At 34.4% G+C, this 19,006-nt stretch overlaps 1 protein-coding gene across 6 annotated transcripts in view; it reads left to right on the top strand.

Annotated features, from left to right (window-relative positions):
• The window catches only part of LOC131804077 (C-type lectin 37Db), a 55,558-nt gene that overhangs the window by 19,945 nt on the left and 16,607 nt on the right, over positions 1 to 19,006 (top strand). The window lies entirely within an intron of this gene.

Raw genomic sequence — 19,006 nt, 5'->3', positions numbered from 1 at the left:
TCAAACGGGTGTTTTGATTTGAATTGCTTTGCTTTGCCATTAAAATTCAATAAATCAATGATTGAAAGACAATTGTTAATGGAGGGAGATTCTATAAAGTGTGTTTAACTTTTTAACTTTTTTCCATGGAAATGCGTTCGACAAGTCAATGGCATAGAATGCCGTCTATGTGAGCATCCAATATTCAAAGAACAAGAATCCATTTTAAATATTTTAATCATAAATACTTGTCCAATTTAATTTTCAAAATATGGTCATATTGTTTTCAAGACAAGCACACATTTAATTAATTATTTATATAAAACAAATGCGATATGAAGGCAGGTGTTTCCATAAATATACAAGTGTAGTGTATATATATAAATCTACTTATTGAAGCAATGTTCCATAAAATTAAAATATTAAATCGGAAAAATATTTTTGAAAACTAAATTTGGAGTAACATTTTAAAAATACACAATTGGGACATCTGCATTTGGCAAAATATTTTCAAAAATTCGCGTATGGGAAAATATTTTAAAGATTATTTTAAAATAAAGATTATTATATTACGCGAATTTTTGAAAATATTTTGCTAAATGCAAATGTCCCAATTATGTATTTTTAAAATGTTACTCCAAATTTAGTTTTCAAAAATATTTTTCCTATTTAACATTTTAATTTTATGGAATATTGCCTCAATAAGTAGATTTATATATACACTACACTTGTACATTTATGGAAACACCTGCCTTCATATCGCATTTGTTTTATATAAATAATTAATTAAATGTGTGCTTGTCTTGAAAAAAAAATATTTTTGAAAACTAAGTTTGGAGTAACATTTTAAAAATACACAATTGGGACATCTGCATTTGGCAAAATATTTTCAAAAATTCGCGTATGGGAAAATATTTTCAAATAATCCACTTTTTTAATTTATTCGGCCTTTTTGTTTCTAATACTGAATACGTTTTTTGTCCTCGAGCTTGAAAACCTTATTTAATATTACAATCAACAATATTTTCAAAAATCCACTTCAGAAAAAAATAGTAAAAATTTTTGAAAAAAAGATAATTGCAAATATCCACACTTGCAAAAGTATTTTCAATAATCTGCGTATGAAAAAAATATTTTCAAAAATCCGCGGTTGGAAAAATATTTTTTTTAATTATCGACGTTTATAAACGTTTTCTAAAAATATTTTTTAAATTGTTTTAAAAAATTGTTTCAAAAATATTTTTTTTAAATTTACATTTAAAAACATATTTTTTAAACGATTTTCGAAAACCCAGGTTTTTTAAAAATATTTTCAAAAATAAAAAATCACATTTGTAAAAATATATAACTTGATAGGAATTATTTTAAACAGGTAAAAAAGCAGTAACTTTGCATATCCTCCACCATTTGAAACAAATTTGGAAATTTTCTAAAAAAATAAAATCCTTGAATCCCTCAGTTAAAGTATTAAAAATACCGCATATAGCCGTTATATTGTGGTCTATACGAAGACGTGGACCTGCATAGGCAAGTTTTCTCATAAGCCATTAATATATTCAAATAAGAAACTTGGAAAAAACAAAATCCGGTGAAATACCGAATATAAGGAGGTACTGATATATGGGGGCAATACGAAGGCCTACACCTGCATAGACAGTTTTTTGTCATATTTTCTGTCATTGAAGTTCCAATTTCGAACCCTAAATACGAAATTTGAAACACCTCCGGTGAATAATGTTAAAATCATCAAAATACCGAGTATTTGGAGGTACCGTTATATCGGGGATATACGAAGAAGTGGACCTGCATAGACAATTTTCTGTCACAGGCTATTTGGAAGTACTTATCAGGAACATCGAATACGAGATTGTAAATAATTTCGGTGTATATTGTAGGTAAAATCGTTAAAATACCGAATGTAGGGAGGTACTGATATATGGGCCTGCATGGACAATTTTCTGTCATAGACTGTAGTTCCCATTTCGAACCCTAAATACTAAATATCCAATATCGGGGGGTACCGTTATATGGAGGCTATACGAAGACGTCAGCCTGTATACGCAATTTTTAGTCAACTCCGGTGAATAATGTTCCTAAAATCGTCAAAATATCTGTTCCAGAGAGTAAAGTGCTCAGAAAGAACTCCTAGTATGGATTTTTAGATAATTTCATTGAAAAATGTAGCCAAAATCATCAAAATACTGAAAATAAGGAGGTACCGTTATATGGGTGATATACGATATCTTGAACCTATACAGACAATACTCTAACAGAGGGTCAAGTATTCAGAAAAAAACTCATTTTGTAGATTTTCAGACAACTTCATTGAAAAATTTGGCCACAATCATCAAAATTTCGAATAATGGGACGGTTATATGGGGGCTATACGATGTCGTGGACTTCGAACTTAACTTGCCTGCAGACAAAAGACTGATATGTGCAAAATGTTATCTTCCTGTCTTTATTGGTTTTGAATCTAACGTGATTACAATATGAATATGGACATAGCTAAATCGTCTTAGAATTTTATGCTGATCAAGAATATATATACTTTATGTCTAAAATAGTTATTTCGATAAGTTACTAACGGAATGACGAACGAGGGTATACAAAAATAAACAAGTAAAAAAACAGCTAAGTTCGGCTGGACTGAACTTTTAATAGCCTCCACCATTTGGAAGGAACTTAAATTTTTTCAAAAAAAAAAAAAAAAAAAAAGTAAAAAAGCAGTAAGTTCGGCCGGGCCAAACTTTGAATACCCATTTGGAATGAAATAGAAAATTTTCAAAAAAATAAAACCCATTAAAAATTCTGTTAAAATCTTTTAAATATCTAATATCGGAACGTGCCAATATATGGGGGGGATATACGACATTGCGGACCTATATAGACAATTACCTTTCAGGGGTTAAAGTGCTCACAAAGAACTCCTTGTGTGGATTTTCAGACAATACCATAGGAAAATAAGGCTAAAATCATCAAAATACCGAATATCGGGGGTACCGTTATATGGGGGATAAACGATATCGTTAACCTATATATGTCAGGGGGTAAACTGCTCACAAAGAATCTCTTGTGTACAATTTCAGACAATTCCGTTGAAAAATGTAACTAAAATCATCAAAATACCGAATATCGGGGGTACCGTTATATGGGGGATATACGATATTGTGGACCTATATACATAATTATCTTCCAAGGGATAATTTACCCACAAGGAACTCCTTGTGTGGATTATCAGACAATTCCGTTGAAAAATGTGGCTAAAATCATCAAAATACCGAATATCGGGGGGTACCGTTATATGGGGGCTATACGATATCGTGGACCGATATAGCCCATTTTCGAACTTGACCTGCCTGCAGACAAAAGAGGGATTTTAGCTTCCTATCTTAATTCGTTTAGACTGTAGCGTGATTACAACAGACGGACGGACATGGCTTTGTTGGGTCTAAAATGATTATTTCGATGAGTTACAAACGGAATGACGAACTTAATATACCCTCCATGCTATGTATGGTGGAGGGTATAAAAAAATCCGAAAATTACCACTTAAATGAAAACCGTTGTATGAGGTCTATACGAAGACGTGGCCTAGTTATGAAATTTTTTGTCATAGGCTGTAGTACCTATTACGAACTTCAAATACGAAATTTGAAATAATTCCTGTAAATAGTGACGCTAAAATCATGAAAATACCGAATATCGGGAGGTACCGTTATATGAGGGCTCTACGAAAACGTGAACCGCCATGGCTCATTTACGAACTTAACCTGCCAACTGCTAAACTATGCATGATCGTCTTAGAATTTTACGCTGATCCAGAATATATACACTTTGTAGGGTCTATTATGAATATTTCGAGGAGTTACAAAAGGAATGAATATACCCTCCGGAGAATTGTTGAGGGTATAAAAATATCAAATTTTTAAAAACTCAACTCTTCTTTGGATCAGATGAGTTTTAACAAAATATTCATAAAACTTCACATTTGATGACTCTACTGCTCCTGAATAAATATTCTCTAAAAGTCCTCGTTTGGTGGCTCGGTTTACCCTTGAAAAATATTCCCAAAAGTCCAGATTTAATGGTCCGTTTGGTAATGATTTTTAAACACAATTTAATTGGATATACAGGTCCTTGAAAAAATATTTAATATTATAATTTTATAGTATTTTGTTGTTGCAAAATATTCAGACTTAATCCCATTATTGTTGTTTTTATAAAAACAACGTTGGTTTATTTGTGGAGAACGATGGTAATGTTTACCAGGGGGTAAGGCAGGGAATACCTAGGTTTGGGAAAGGCTCACCGATCCTCATTTGTTCCCTTGTTTTTTGTCTGGAATATTCTCCCCAGGAGTTATTTTAAAAATAACTCCTATATCAAAAAAACCTTTTTTACCCAAGTGACGAGATCGTAGGCTCAATAGAAGAAGAACCAAAGAGTTACATAAAACTAAAATTCTTTTGAAAAATCTTCTAGTTATTAAATATTCATTAATAGGACACGATTTGCGGTGCAGTCACTGAATAATATTCTCAAAAATCCAGTTGATAATTTATAAAATATTTTTCAAAATCCCACAGTTGTTCTCAAATGCCTCTGACATTGGCTCGAAGTCACGTGGTCTGCCATGAAGACTATTGGTTTTCCCATTCCTTGCATTTTTTGTAAATTCCAATTGACTTCAATGAAGAAAAAAGTCACAAATTCTTTTCAAACGCCTTCCATCCATCCATTGGCCATTTGTAATGCAAAATAAAAACTATATTTATTTTTTGTTCAATAAAAATTTAAATAACAACAAATCAAGGTGACTATGAAACTAGAATAAACACATATAATCTGGTTTAAGTTCAAGGTCATTATACAAGAGACTTGATCGACAATTTGTTGGTTTTTTGTTGTCGTTGTTGTGTTTTTTTATTATTTACACTTGTGTTGTTGTTTTTTTTTTTGTTGCTGCATAAATAAGAGTGTAATTATTATAATAAACCAACCGACTATTTTATTAAACGTCACAAATCAGATTATGGTTTTTCTGTTTGCCGCCTAAACTTTTAACCTGTTCTTTTATTATTTTTATTTACGAATTTTATATTTGCATTTTGAAGCTACTATGACACTAAGTCAAATACGTAAAATGTTGATTCATTTAAATAATTGGAAATTTAATATTCTTTGGGGTATTTTGATGATGATCATTATTGTTCGCAGAATGGTGATGAGTAGCGAGTTGGATTTTTCAGACTTGAAATGGTTCGTAGTTAAGAATGTTGGATCTTTATTCGACATATTTTTTTTTTAATTCATAGAAAATATTTAACTATTTGTGATTGAAAACTAAACAGGTTTTTGTGGTCGAATGCTATTTGGATATTAATTATTTTTTTTTATGTACAACAAATTATTTGTAAATAGATCACAACATATTTTGAGCCACTTATTTTTTCCTAATTTCTGTGCGAATTATGATAAATGATTTTTTTTAGAAAAAAAAAAAAAAAAAAAAATAGTTCCACAGTAATATTTCAATTGGGCGCCACCCAGATCTTATCTCTTAAATATTGATATAAATCTATTTTGTTTTTTCGAATAGACACAGAAATAGGAAATAATGCAAATTTGATGTTATATGACGGAAGGAAGTAAAGGTGTGAAACGCAATAATGAGCATAACATAAGCAATTCAGGTTTTGCATTAAAATAAGAAGAAATCTTCTATGTATATCAAAAAAGTATTGTTCTTGTTGGCAGACTTGAAATTGAAATTCCATATTGGCTTATTGTATAATCTTCTCCATGGGATGCCCAGCAAAGGTTAGGCAAAAAAAAATCAAAAATATCATACCTTAATATTATAATATAAAATATGCTAATCATAGCCAAGAATTTTAAATATTTTGTCGGAAGGCAGGGTTTGACATTTTTTTTTGCGAATTTGCAATAAAAAGTGTTGGACAAATAAATTTGAATGGCCATCGATTGTTGATTTTGCGACTTAATATCTGAAGCTACATTTTTGAAATTTTGTACGAGGGTTAGTCTTGGGGCGTTGGCATGTGATGAAGCTGAGTTTATGGAAATTGGTACTAAAAGGGTATGGAATCTACGAAATATTGAATAGTGGAATAACTAACTGACCGAGAATCAACACCCAGGCGAAAGGGCTGAAGGTAGTTGTGTGAAATTTTGTACGAGGATCAGGGGCTGCGTAGGCGTGTGGTAAGGCAGGGTTTTTGCAGATTCGGACTTAAAGGGTATGAAATCTAATACAAATTAAATACTTTGTATCGGGGCAAACGGAATGAGCTAGAATTCTGAAATTTTGAGTCACTGATAGAGAGCGGTATAGACGTACCAAAGGATTTTTCGAAATCCAAACTTAAAGCATACAAAAAGTTCTAAAATTTAATAAACGTTTAAAAATGGACCATTTGGTATTACGTGAACGGATAGAGCTTGAAATTTGGTATGAGAATCAAGAAGGTGGTTGTTGAAATGTGCCCTAAGTGTGAGAACTGTACTAAATGTTATTAAATTTGGAACAGTTTGGTTTAGGGTGAACGTATGAAGCTGGAATTTTGAAATTTTGTATTGAGGTCTCTTGGTGATAAAAAGTGGTTTTGGAAACGTGTACTACAAGTAGACAAAAGTACTAAATAGTTCAATATATGGTACAATTTGGTGTTGGGTGAAAGTATAATGCCTGAAATCTGAAATTTGGTATTAGGGTCGCTGTTCATGTGTAGGTGAAGATGTGGCGTTGGTTTCGGAAATGTGTACTACATAATTGTACGAAAACTACTAAGTGATACTTAATTGGGTGTCTGGAGTTATCAAATATAATATTGTGGACTGACTTGGTATTTGGAAGTGAAATTTAGCGGTGGTTTGGAAATGTGTACCATATTTGTACGAAAAAGTACTAAATGGTACTACATTTGGTATTGGGCATAGGGATAGGGCTGGAATCCTTAAATTTGATAAGGAGGTCTCTGTTTGTATCTGTAATTGATAAATGGAGGTGGTTTTGGAAATGTGTACTATAATTGTACGAAAAGTACTAAATAGTAGCAAATTTAGTATTGGGCGAAGGAATAGAGCTTAAATCCTGAAATATGATATTGAGGTCTCTTTTGGTGTCTGCGTTAAGATATGGAGATGATTTTGGAAATATGTAATAATATGTAATAAAAGATTAAGATAAAATTCTGAAATTTGATATTTAAATTACTGATTGTAAATGTGTATGCGATTTTGCAGAGGCTTGGAAATACATCCTATGTTTGTACGAAAAGTACTAAATGGTACTGTATTTGATGATGTGTGAAGGTGTCCTCCAATATTTGATGTTGAGGTCTATGTACGTATCTGGAATTAAGATATAGAGGTGGTTTTGAAAATGTGTACTACAATTGTACGAAAAGTGCTGAAATCCATAAATTTGATATGAATATCACTGCTGGTGTCCTTGGTTGAGAGAAGGAGATTGCTTTTGGAAATACGAAATACGAAAAATGCAAATGACCACAAAGTAAGCCTTTGGGTTTTTGGATACAGATGAAATTCCGAAAGGAGGTTGAGAAGGAGGTTTTTTGATAATATATATGGGACTGGGTCTTAAGATCGTTCTGAAATTCTGAAATTTATTATGGAGGTCACAGCTGGTTTCGAGGATTTAGATATGATGGTGGGTTATTTTATTATAAAAAGACGTTGACATAGTTTCGGCCAGAAAAATTGAATGTGAACCATTGTTCACGGACTAACTATTGTGCTCTTCGGAAAAAAAATTACAATTTTTCGATTATCCTTTTCGATAAAGGAACTGGTGCTGCTGAAAACTAAGTGAGATGTATCAAGTTTTGTTAGGAAATTTTGACCAATTGCTTCAAATTTTGGAACAAGTTTATATTTGTTCGAATTGGTCACCTTTGGCACGAATTATGGTCTTCAAACGCCCAATGAAACCGTCTCACGCTGCCCGAATGTTGCTTTCCCGGCGAAGCGCTTGCTTCAGGTGATCGACACTTTGGTAATTTTTAGTGCCAACCTTGCTTTCCAAAATACTCCAGACACAATAGTCCAACGGATTTGTATTCGGGGTTTTTGGTGGCCATTGTGCGCTAGAAATGAACCGAAAAACCTCATTTTGTAAACATTCTTTGGTGGCGCGTGATGAGTGCGATGGTGCTGAGTCCTGTTGAAATATCCGAAGTCTGCGGCCAAAATGTTTGCTTGCCCAAGGCTTTAATACACCCTCCACTGTGCAGTGTGAGTTCTTGCACTTTTTGGAATTTCAATGGCTTTAGCCCGAGCTCATTTTTCAATATTTGCCGAATGGAATATTGGAGTGCTCTTACGATAGCCATTTGGGGTTTTCCAGCCAAATATAAAGAAATCACACTCTTGAATTCCGTCACGAATATCTTTTTTTCTGGAAAAATTCTCACCAAAATGCTTTTGCACGTTTGTAAACAATATAATGAGCTGTTACTGGAAAAAATTTAACAGCTGTCGGACGAGTGGCTTAGAAATGACAGCAGTCTGAAGTTGGTTGCAGTTTTTTCATCTCACCTTGTATATGTCCAAAGGGGTAGAAGTTTTTGAAAATAACAAGTCACTTATCTGAAAAATTAGATCGGGTGCGAAAACATGCAAAACTTTCAATTAGTCTTAAGGGGTCTTTTCAGGCCCAACTTAAACCTGGTAAAAAGTAGAGTCCACCTATAATATGTCCACTTATGTTGAGCTCGAAGACCCCTTAAGCTTATTTAAGACCCATTTAAAGTTTTCATGTTTTCCCACCCAAAACAATGTCTTACTCGGCCTGGCAACTCGCTTCGATAATAACGATACCCTGTATAAACTCCCATTATCAAGCAATGAGTTTTCAAACCAATTTTCGGCCATCGTTACTATTTAAAACCAGTAAAGAAAGTCCTAAAGTCGGGCGGGGCCGATTTTATGATACCCTACACCACTTTGCTAATTTAGTTGAGCTCCACATAACAATTAAAAGTTTTTATGGGAGAATTCAATCATACACGCTATGATTATAATTATAATTTAAAATTCAAAGGACTAAATATGCCAAAGTATTGGTATCTTTTAAATTCGGATTTGTATTGCCCATTTGGTCCACAATTAATTTGAAATCGGATACAAATATATATGGGAGCTATATCCAAATCAGAACCGATCTCGATAAAATTTGGCAAAAATATTTCTGAGCTGTATTTGATATATTTCCTGAATATCGTTGTTACGGAGTGCATATTACGGCTGTCGGTAACAAATACAACAAATCGGATGAACATTATATATATGGGAGCTATAGCTATATCTGAACCGATCTTCACCAAATTTGGCATACTACTTTCTAGACTCAATTCGGTCGTAAGTGCCAAATTCCATACCATTTGGACAAATATTAGACGTTTGGTGCACAATAAAAGGTAAATCGGACAAAGTTATGTATGGGAGCTACATCCAAATCTGAACCGATCTCGATAAAATTTAGCAAAGGTATTTCTGAGCTGCATTTGATATATTTCCCCAAATATTGTTGTTACAGAGTGCATATTACGGCGGCGGTGGACAAAAATAACAATCGGATGAACAATATATATGGGAGCTATAGCTATATCTGAACCGATTTCGATCAAATTTGGCATACATATTTTCAGGTCTAATTTGGGTGTATATGCAAAATTCCATACAATTCGGGCTGATATTACACGTTTGGTGCACAATAAAAGGCAAATCGAACGAATATATATATGGGAGCTATATCTAAATTTTTACCGATTATCTCCAATTTCCATAGGGTTCGTCCTTGGGCCAAACAAATGTTGTTTGCAAAGTTTCATCTCAATCGGATAATAAATGCGACCTGCATTTTGTTCACAAGAATACATGGACAGACGGACGGACGGACTGACATGCATAAATCAACTCAGAAAGTGATTCTATGCAGATCATCAAAAGGAACTATGGGTCTATCTCGTTTCCTTTTGCCTGTTACAAACAAATGCACAAAGACATAATACCCTGACCACCTTGTGGTGTAGGGTATAAAAAAAGAAAACAAATAATAACCCATTACTTTCAATCTGGTGGTAATTCATAAGGTAGTTTGTTTACCTTACCTTTTAATGGGTGTATGTGCGAGAGATAATTCTCTCAGTACAAGTTAATGAGTAATTTTTGCCGAGGAATATTATCCTGCACACATTTTATTTGTATTGCTGGTCATTTCAGTATTGCTCATGGTGAAAAGTATAAAATGTTCCATCTGGCCGACTTATTTACTTCTTCTGATATGGATTTGATATTTCATATTTACATTTTAGGATTTTGCAATGATTACTTAAAAATTCTTATCTTAATATTTCTTCAACACAAATCATTAGTTTCATACGTTTTTAATTTACAAATAAAATTAGTTATTTGTATCTGTCACAAATTTCTTAATTTGTCCACTCAAGACAATTAACAACAGTCTGATACTGCAACTGGCAACAAGTAACAAGTAAGCAATGAATGGTCGTTCAAACAGATGGTGCGTATGCGTACGGAGCGAACGCCAAGAAGAACTTCAATCAAAATGTAAACGAACCACCAACTAAGCCGAACTAAGCCTAGCACTAAACCTGTAACTAGCCCAACTGGATTACTTCAATTGCAACATTTTTTTGGTCTTGCATTAAATTGTCATAATTACCATGTTTGGCATTTGCCACAAATGTGGCAGGCCACACCGAATAATGGTGCTGCGTTGCAACGATGCCATTGATATTTAATTCACACAAATGTCGATACTCCATCTCCGGTCGAAGCTGGTTAAATGATATCAACGACAGTGTCTTTGGCAATTAAAAAAAAACATGTTATCGTTACGATTTTTTTTTTTTTTTTGAGAATTTTCCAATGATTTTCATTCCATCAGTTGGACGCTGAGAAAATGATGCAATTCTCTTTCGAGGCGTTTCTTGAAGAAATCTCACTGGACAACCCACATTTCACATTGCCCATATTGCGGCCAAATTCTTCGCGCTGACGTTAACGCTGTCTTGTCAGCCTGGCCAGATGTTTGGCGAACGGATGTCTGTTTTTGTGATGAAAACTTCATTGCGTTAATTAAAGCATTTGTTACGGAATTTATGACGATTTCAAAATAAGAAAAATGTTGTAAACATCTATGCAGACACAAATTGTTGTTGGATATGTTGTAAATTTGTCTATGGTGAATTTATGTGGATATTTGGAAAACAACAAGGATTTGCGGGGTGCTTGGTCAGCTGAAATGGCGTTCAAAATGACATTTAGCCAGTAGCTGATATTGGCGCAGTGACAATTGAAATATACTAATTGGTAGTGATATCAACAAGGAAAGGAAATGTTGATCATTTTATTTGGTAGCGAGAAAATAATTGAGAGATGAAAATGTTTATAAGTGCGGTTTAGAAGCCAAAATAATTTTAGTTTAATTTAATTCTTTGGTTCTTCTTCTATTGAGATTACGATCTCGTCACTTGGGTAAAAAGTAGTTGTTTTTGTTATAGGAGTTATTTTAAAGTAACTCCTGGGGAGAATACCCCCAGACAAAAAAAAAAAACTAAGTGAGCTGATGAGAATTGGTAGCCCTTTCCGAAACCTAGGTATTCCATACCTTACCCCCTGGTAAACATTATCATCTTTCTCCACTAAATATTACCATCTTTCTTAACTGGTGTCCTTATCTCTTCATCCAATACCAAATTAAGTATCATCCTGTATTTTTCGTACAATTATGGTATGGATACATTTCTGAAACCAAATCCATTTATGACATCTATATCAAATTTCAGCATTTGAGCTCTATTCCCTGACCGAATACCAAATTTAGTACTATTTAGTACTTTTAATAGTATAGTTCACATTTTCAATACCATCTCCATACCTTTATTCCAGATACCAAGTCAGACATTAATATCAAGCGTGGATTTCAGACCTATATCTTCACCCAATACCTAACTTAGTACCACTTTGTACATTTCGAACAATTATAGTACACATTTCCCAAACCACCTCCATATCGCTATTCAAAATACCAAGAGAAACCTCAATGTTAAATTTGAAGGTTCGAGCCCTATACCCACTATCATATTTAGTACCATTTAGTATTTTTCATTTTTTCATTATTCCCTACACAACAAAGTTGGTCAGGGTATTATGACTTTGTGCATTTGTTTGCAACAGGCAAAAGGAAACAAGATAGACCCATAGTTCCTTTTGATGATCTGCATAGAATCACATTCTGAGTCGATTTATGCATGTCCGTCTGTCCGTCTGTCCGTCCGTCTGTCCATGTATTTTTGTAAACAAAGTACAGATCGCATTTATTGCCCTATCCAGATGAAATTTGGCACAAATCATTTGTTTGGCCCAAGGACGAACCCTATTGAAATTGGAGATAATCGGTCAAAATTTAGATATAGCTCCCATATATATCTTCGTCCGATTTGCCTTTTATTGTGCACCAAACGTGTAATATCAGCCCGAATAGTATGGAATTTTGCACATACAATTAAATTAGGCCTGAAAATAAGTAAGCCAAATTTGATCGAAATCGGTTCAGATATAGCTATAGCTCCCATATATATTGTTCATCCGATTTGTTATTTTTGTCCACCGCCGCCGTAATATGCACTATGCAACAACAATATTTGGGGAAATATATCAAATACAGCTCAGAAATACATTTGCTAAAGTTTATCGAGATCGGTTCAGATTTGGATATATCTCCCATTTATAACTTCGTCCGATTTACCTTTTATTGTGCACCAAACGTCTAATATTTGCCCAAATTGGATGAAATTTGGCAATTACGACCGAATTGAAGCTAGTAAGTCAAATTTGGTGAAGATCGGTTCAGATATAACTATAGCTCCCATATATATTGTTCATCCGATTTGTCATATTTGTTACCCACAGCCGTAATATGCATTCCGTAACAACGATATTCAGGGAAATATATCAAATACAGCTCAGAAATATCTTTGCCAAATTTTATCGAGATCGGTTCAGATTTGGATTTAGCTCCCATATATATCTTTATCTGATTTAGAATTAATTTTGCACCAAATGGGCAATACAGGTCCGAATTGAAAAGATACAAATGCTTCGGCATATTTAGTCCTTTAAATTTTAAATTATAATTATAATCATAGGGTGTATGATTGAATTCTCCCATAAAGACTTTTACTTGTTATGTGGAGCTCAATTAAATTAGCAAAGTGGTGTAGGGTATCATAAAATCGGCCCCGCCCGACTTTAGGACTTTCTTTACTGGTTTGTTATAGGAGTTATTTTAAAGTAACTCCTGGGGAGAATACCCCCAGACAAAAAAAAAAAAAAAAAAAACTAAGTGAACTGATGATAACCTTGGTATTCCCTTCCTTACCCCCTGGTAAACATTACCATATTTCTCCACTAAATATTACAACCTTTCTCCACTGGTGTCCTTATCCCTTCACCCAATACCAGATATAGTATCATCCTGTATTTTTCGTATAGTATCATCCTGTATTATGGTATGGATACATTTCTGAAATCAAATCCTTTTATGACAATTATGTCAAATTTCATCTTTACTCCCTGACCCAATACCACATTTAGTACTATTTAGTACTTTTAATATTATACTTCACATTTTCAAAACCATCTCCATATCTTAATTCCATATACCAAGTCAGACCTTAATATCAAGCGCGGATTTCGGACCTATATCTTCACCCAATACCTAATTTAGTACAACTTTGTACATTTCGGACAATTATAGTACACATTTCCCAAACCACCTTCATATCACAATTCAAAATACCAAGAGAGACCTTAATGTTAAATTTGAAGGTTCGAGCCCTATATCATATTTAGTACCATTTAGTATTTTTCATTTTTTCATATTTTTTTTTTAGAGTACACATTTCCAAAACCACCTCCATATCTCAATTCAAAATACCAAAAGAGACCTCAAAACCTAATTTGAGGATTCCTGTCCTATCTCTTCACCCAATATCAAATTTATTACCTTTTTGTACTTTTCGTACAACCACCACCCGATCTCAAACACAGATACCATCCGTTATCCTAATATCAAATTTCAAAATTTTATCTTTATCCCTTCAATCAATAAAGGGTGCTTGTAAAGTACTAAATAGTACTAAATTTGGTACTATTTAGTACTTTACAACTATTTTAGTACCCATTTCCAAAATGACCTCTCACCTCATCACCTACCACCAACAGGGATCTAACAAAAAATTTTAAAATTCCAGCTTCATCCGTTCATACTACAGTACAGTTCGCACACTTAGTACACACCTTCAAAACCACCTTCATTTCAAAATTAGCTCACATACTACCAAATGCTATATATATTTGGTACATCTATCCTGAACTCCATCAGTGACTCTCATTCCGAATTCTAGCTTATTCCGTGTGTTTAATAAAAAGTTTAAATTTTTAGTACCCTTTGTGACCTTTGGTACCAACTGCCAAAAACCCAACCTTACCTTATGGGGGCTATACGATGTCTATGCACCAAGACCGATACTCCTGCAAAATTTCAAGATTCTAGCTTCAGTCGTTTCGTCTTGGCATTGATTCTAGATCAGTCAGTTATTTCACAACTTTTTCATATCTAGAATATAATGAAATGACTACCTCATAGATGTGTTTTCACCTCATTATCTACACTTAACAATTTCCAGCGAAATATAATTAAAATCAGTGACAAAACAACAAAAAAAAAAAACGGAAGGGGAAGATGATTTTTCAGCTAAATTAATTTTTCACAGCCATAAAACAATTATGGGTAATTCAATAGAGTAGCAACACCACCAGTAAATGTACCACATACATAATACATTTGTTCACACATACAAAGCAAAATCGAATGCTCAATCCCAATGAACCAAACTGTTCGAGTTCGATTCGACATTTCAAAGAAAAAATAGAGAACGAAAAGCACCCCTTTATTTTCTTTTTCAGCTTATTTATTACAGATGTTAATACACAAACAGTACAGAACAAGTAAAAAACCAGCTAAGTTCGGCCGGGACGAACTTTAATACCCTCCACCATTTGAAAGGAACTTGAAAAATTTCGAAAAAATTCCGAAAACTACCACTTAAATAAAAACCGTTATATGTGGACTTTTTTGTCATAGGTTGAAGAACCCATTTTAGACTTTCCAGTACGAAATTGGAAACGATTCCGGTGAATAATGTTGCAGAAATCATCAAAATACCGAATATCAGGAGGTACCGTTATATGGGGGCTATGCGAAGACGTGGACCTGCATATTAAAAAATGTTTGCCATTAATAACTCTAAATATGAAATTTTAATAATAATTTTTATACCCTCCACCTTATCCCTCCTTATATTAATTTTGTCATTCCGTTTGTAACATCCTTAAATATTCGTCTTAGACCCCATAAAGTATATATATTCATAATCAGCATAAAATCCTAAGTCGATTTAACGATGTCCGTCAGTCTGTCTGTTGAAATCACGATACAGCCCATATTATTTGACGTAGAGCGCCAAAATTTAGCAGAGCTATTTGCATTATGTCTAGGATGGTTGGTATTGAAAATGAGATATATCGGTCCACGTTCTGGTATAGTCCCCATATAAAGGTACCTCCCGATATTCGGTATTTTGATGATTTATACCACATTTTTTCACGGATTTGTCTGAAAATTGGTATTTGTAGGTCATAACGGGTCCCTGAGCGTGTGGCAAAACATTGAATTACAGGTCCACGTTTTGGTATAGCCCCCTTATAACGGTACCTCCCGATATTCGGTAATTTGATGATTTTTGCCACATTTTTTCACGGATTTGTCTGAAAATTGGTATTTGTTGGTCATAATGGGTTCCAGCTTCGGTGGCAAAACATTGCATGCATGGGTCCATGATTTGATATAGCCCCCATTTACCGGTACCTCCCGATATTCGGTATTTTGATGGAGGAGTTACAAACGGAATGACAAAGCTAGTATACCCTCCATAGAATGGTGGAGGGTATAAAAACAAATTGTCAGAATTCGGACATCTTTCGTTTCGAAGTCGGACATAACTCGAACAGTTTGGTTCGTTGGACAGCTACACTCTCATTCGCACACAAATTCATGGAAATATCAAACGAATGAAATGGATATTTACTTTGGAGCACAGTTTCAGTTGAGGTGAGCAGCAGCAGCAGCAGCAGCAGCTTCGTTATTAACGTCAAGTAGAGATGTTTATGTCATCTGAACAGGTCATTAATGGCATTGTATTTCCACTACATATTTCCTTGTTATGAGTGAAGGGAAAATAGGTTTCGAAGACATAATGCACAATTTCTGATTTGGAGAAAAATGAAGAAGCAAAGTCTAAAGGAGTGAAATTTAAAATATGAATTTCCAGGAAATCCGAGGAGTTCTAGAAAGATGAAATATTTTTCAAGGAGGTACTTTCTTTCTATACGATTTCATATTCTTCTGTTTTCTGTCTGATAACATTGTCGTATGTTGCTCATACATACACACATATATTCACCATTTCTTTAGGATCCTCTTATGTTTCACATCGAAACACAAAGGGTTAATTACAATCTTTACACAACACCTCTGTCTTTACAACAACCACAAATGTTAATTGCTATAAAATTCCAGCACATTCATGTTCATTCATTCCTGAAATTAAAGGTAATACCTTTGGAAGACCACATCAACACATGCTATACCATGAGAATTGTTGGTTATGTTACCCCCCTTAAGTGGCGATGTAAAAGGTTTCCAATAGGGAAAGGGGAAATTATTTCATTATTGTAGAAAATAAAATTAAGTAGAAATAATCAAATGAATTTCAATGGTGGCTAACATGATTTATTTCATTCAATTACTGAATATTTTGTAAATGAGCAATGTTAGGTCATCTAAAGGTCATACAGTAAAAGAAGCTCTTTACACTTCTGGGGGTCTTGTATTTTCTGAAAGTACTGGGATTTTAGAAATGGATAATCTGCAACAAATACTTTTATGTTTTTTATAAAAGTATGGATTTTCATGTGGCTTCGACTTTGGAAATAACTTAGGGTGAGATAAAAAAACTGCAATAAAGTCAAACGCCAAAAAATGTCGGAAATAGCATCAAATTTTAAAATGAGTTTTGATTTGTTCGAAATGTTCACCTTTGGCACGAATTATGGCCTTCAAACGACCAATGAAACCGCCACACGCTGCCCGAATGTTGCTCAGCGGTAATTTGGCCCAGTCCTGGCGAAGTGCTTGCTTGGGGTGATCGACACTTTGGTATTTTTTAATGGCAACCTTGCTTTCCAAAATACTCCAGACACAATAGTCCAACGGATTGGCATCCAGAGATTTTGGTGGCCATTGTGCGCTGGAAATGAAGCGGGGAACCTCATTTTGTAACCATTCTTGGGTGGCGCGTGCTAAGTGCGATGGTGCTGAGTCCTGTCCATGGTCTGCGGCCAAAATGTTTACGTGCCCAAGGCTTTAATACACCCTCCAGAATATTTTCGCGATAATATTCGGCATTTATTCTGAAGCCACGATCGATTAATACGAGCGAAGAGCTACCATCGGCTGTTATGGCGGCCCACATCATCACCGTGGCCGGCGCTTGAGTTCTGGTGGCCAATCGAAGGTGCACATTTTCAGCTGACCTCTTTGGCATGTAAACACAATCATTTTGTTTGTTTACAAACTGCTGGACAACGAATGTTTTCTCATCGGAGAAAACCAAATTCAGCAGCCCACCACTTTCGACCAACGAAGCAACTCTTTACCTTTTTTGAGTCTATTTTAAGTTCTTGCATCGCAATATTCCGAATGGAATATTGCGATATGTTCAGCTCACAAGCCATTTTTCGGCCACTGCCACGAGGGTTTCGATCAAGTCGCTTCTTCACTTTTCGAACCATTTATGCTGATGTTGCTGTTTTCTTCCATCCACTTCCTTGACGTCACATTTAAATGCTGGAGGGCTCTAACGATAGCCACTTGTGGGTTTCCATCCAAATATAGAAAATCACGGTTGAATTCCATCACGAATAGCTTTTTTTTCTGGAGAATTCTCACCAAATGAGCTGTCACTGGAATAATTTTAACAGCTGTCGGATTAGTGGCATAGAAATGACACCAGACTGAAGTTGGTTGGTGTTTTTTCATCTCACACTGTATTTCAAATCAGGGATTTGGAATTCGCATACAAATTTAGAACTTTCTGTATCCCCCATATAACGGCACCTGCCAATATTCGGAATTTAAGTGATTTTAACCACATTATCAACAGAATTATCTTAAACTTGGCGTTTGCAGTTCGTAATAGGCACCACCTTCTCTGCCAGATAATTGGCTGTAAAGGTCCACGTTTTCGTATAGCATCATATAACTGTAATGACTATTATTCGAAATTCTTGAAATGGAAACAACCTTTTTTTATACCCTCCACCATACTATGGAGGGTATATTAATTTTGTCATTCCGTTTGTAACTCCTCGAAATATTCATGTCAGACCCAACAAAGTATATATATTCTTGATCAGCGTAAAATTCTAAGACGATTTAGCCATGTCCGTCTGTCTGTGTGTCTGTCTGTCTGTCTGTCTGTTGTAATAACGCTATCTTTCGAACGAAATGAGATAGAAGGCTAAAATTTTGCACACATGTATATTTTGCCAGTAGGCAGGTTAAGTTTATAAAGTGGTCATGTAGATCTATGTCATCATATAGCCCCCATATAACGGTACCTCCCGATATTCGGTATTTTGATAATTTTAGCGATATTATTCACAGGAATTGTTTCAAATTTGGTATTTAAAGTTCGAAATAGATGCTATAGCCTAAGACAGAAAATTGTCTGTGCAGGTCCACGTCTTCGTGTAGCCCCCATATAACGGTGCCTCCGTATATTCGGTATTTTGATGGTTTTAGCGACATTATTTACCGGAATTGTTTTAA

This window comes from Musca domestica, unplaced genomic scaffold (genome assembly GCF_030504385.1).
Source record: "Musca domestica strain aabys unplaced genomic scaffold, Musca_domestica.polishedcontigs.V.1.1 38, whole genome shotgun sequence".
NCBI classification, from domain to species: Eukaryota; Metazoa; Arthropoda; class Insecta; order Diptera; family Muscidae; genus Musca; species Musca domestica.
Note: the sequence above shows the minus strand (reverse complement) of the source record. Positions and strands in the feature narration are given on the sequence as shown.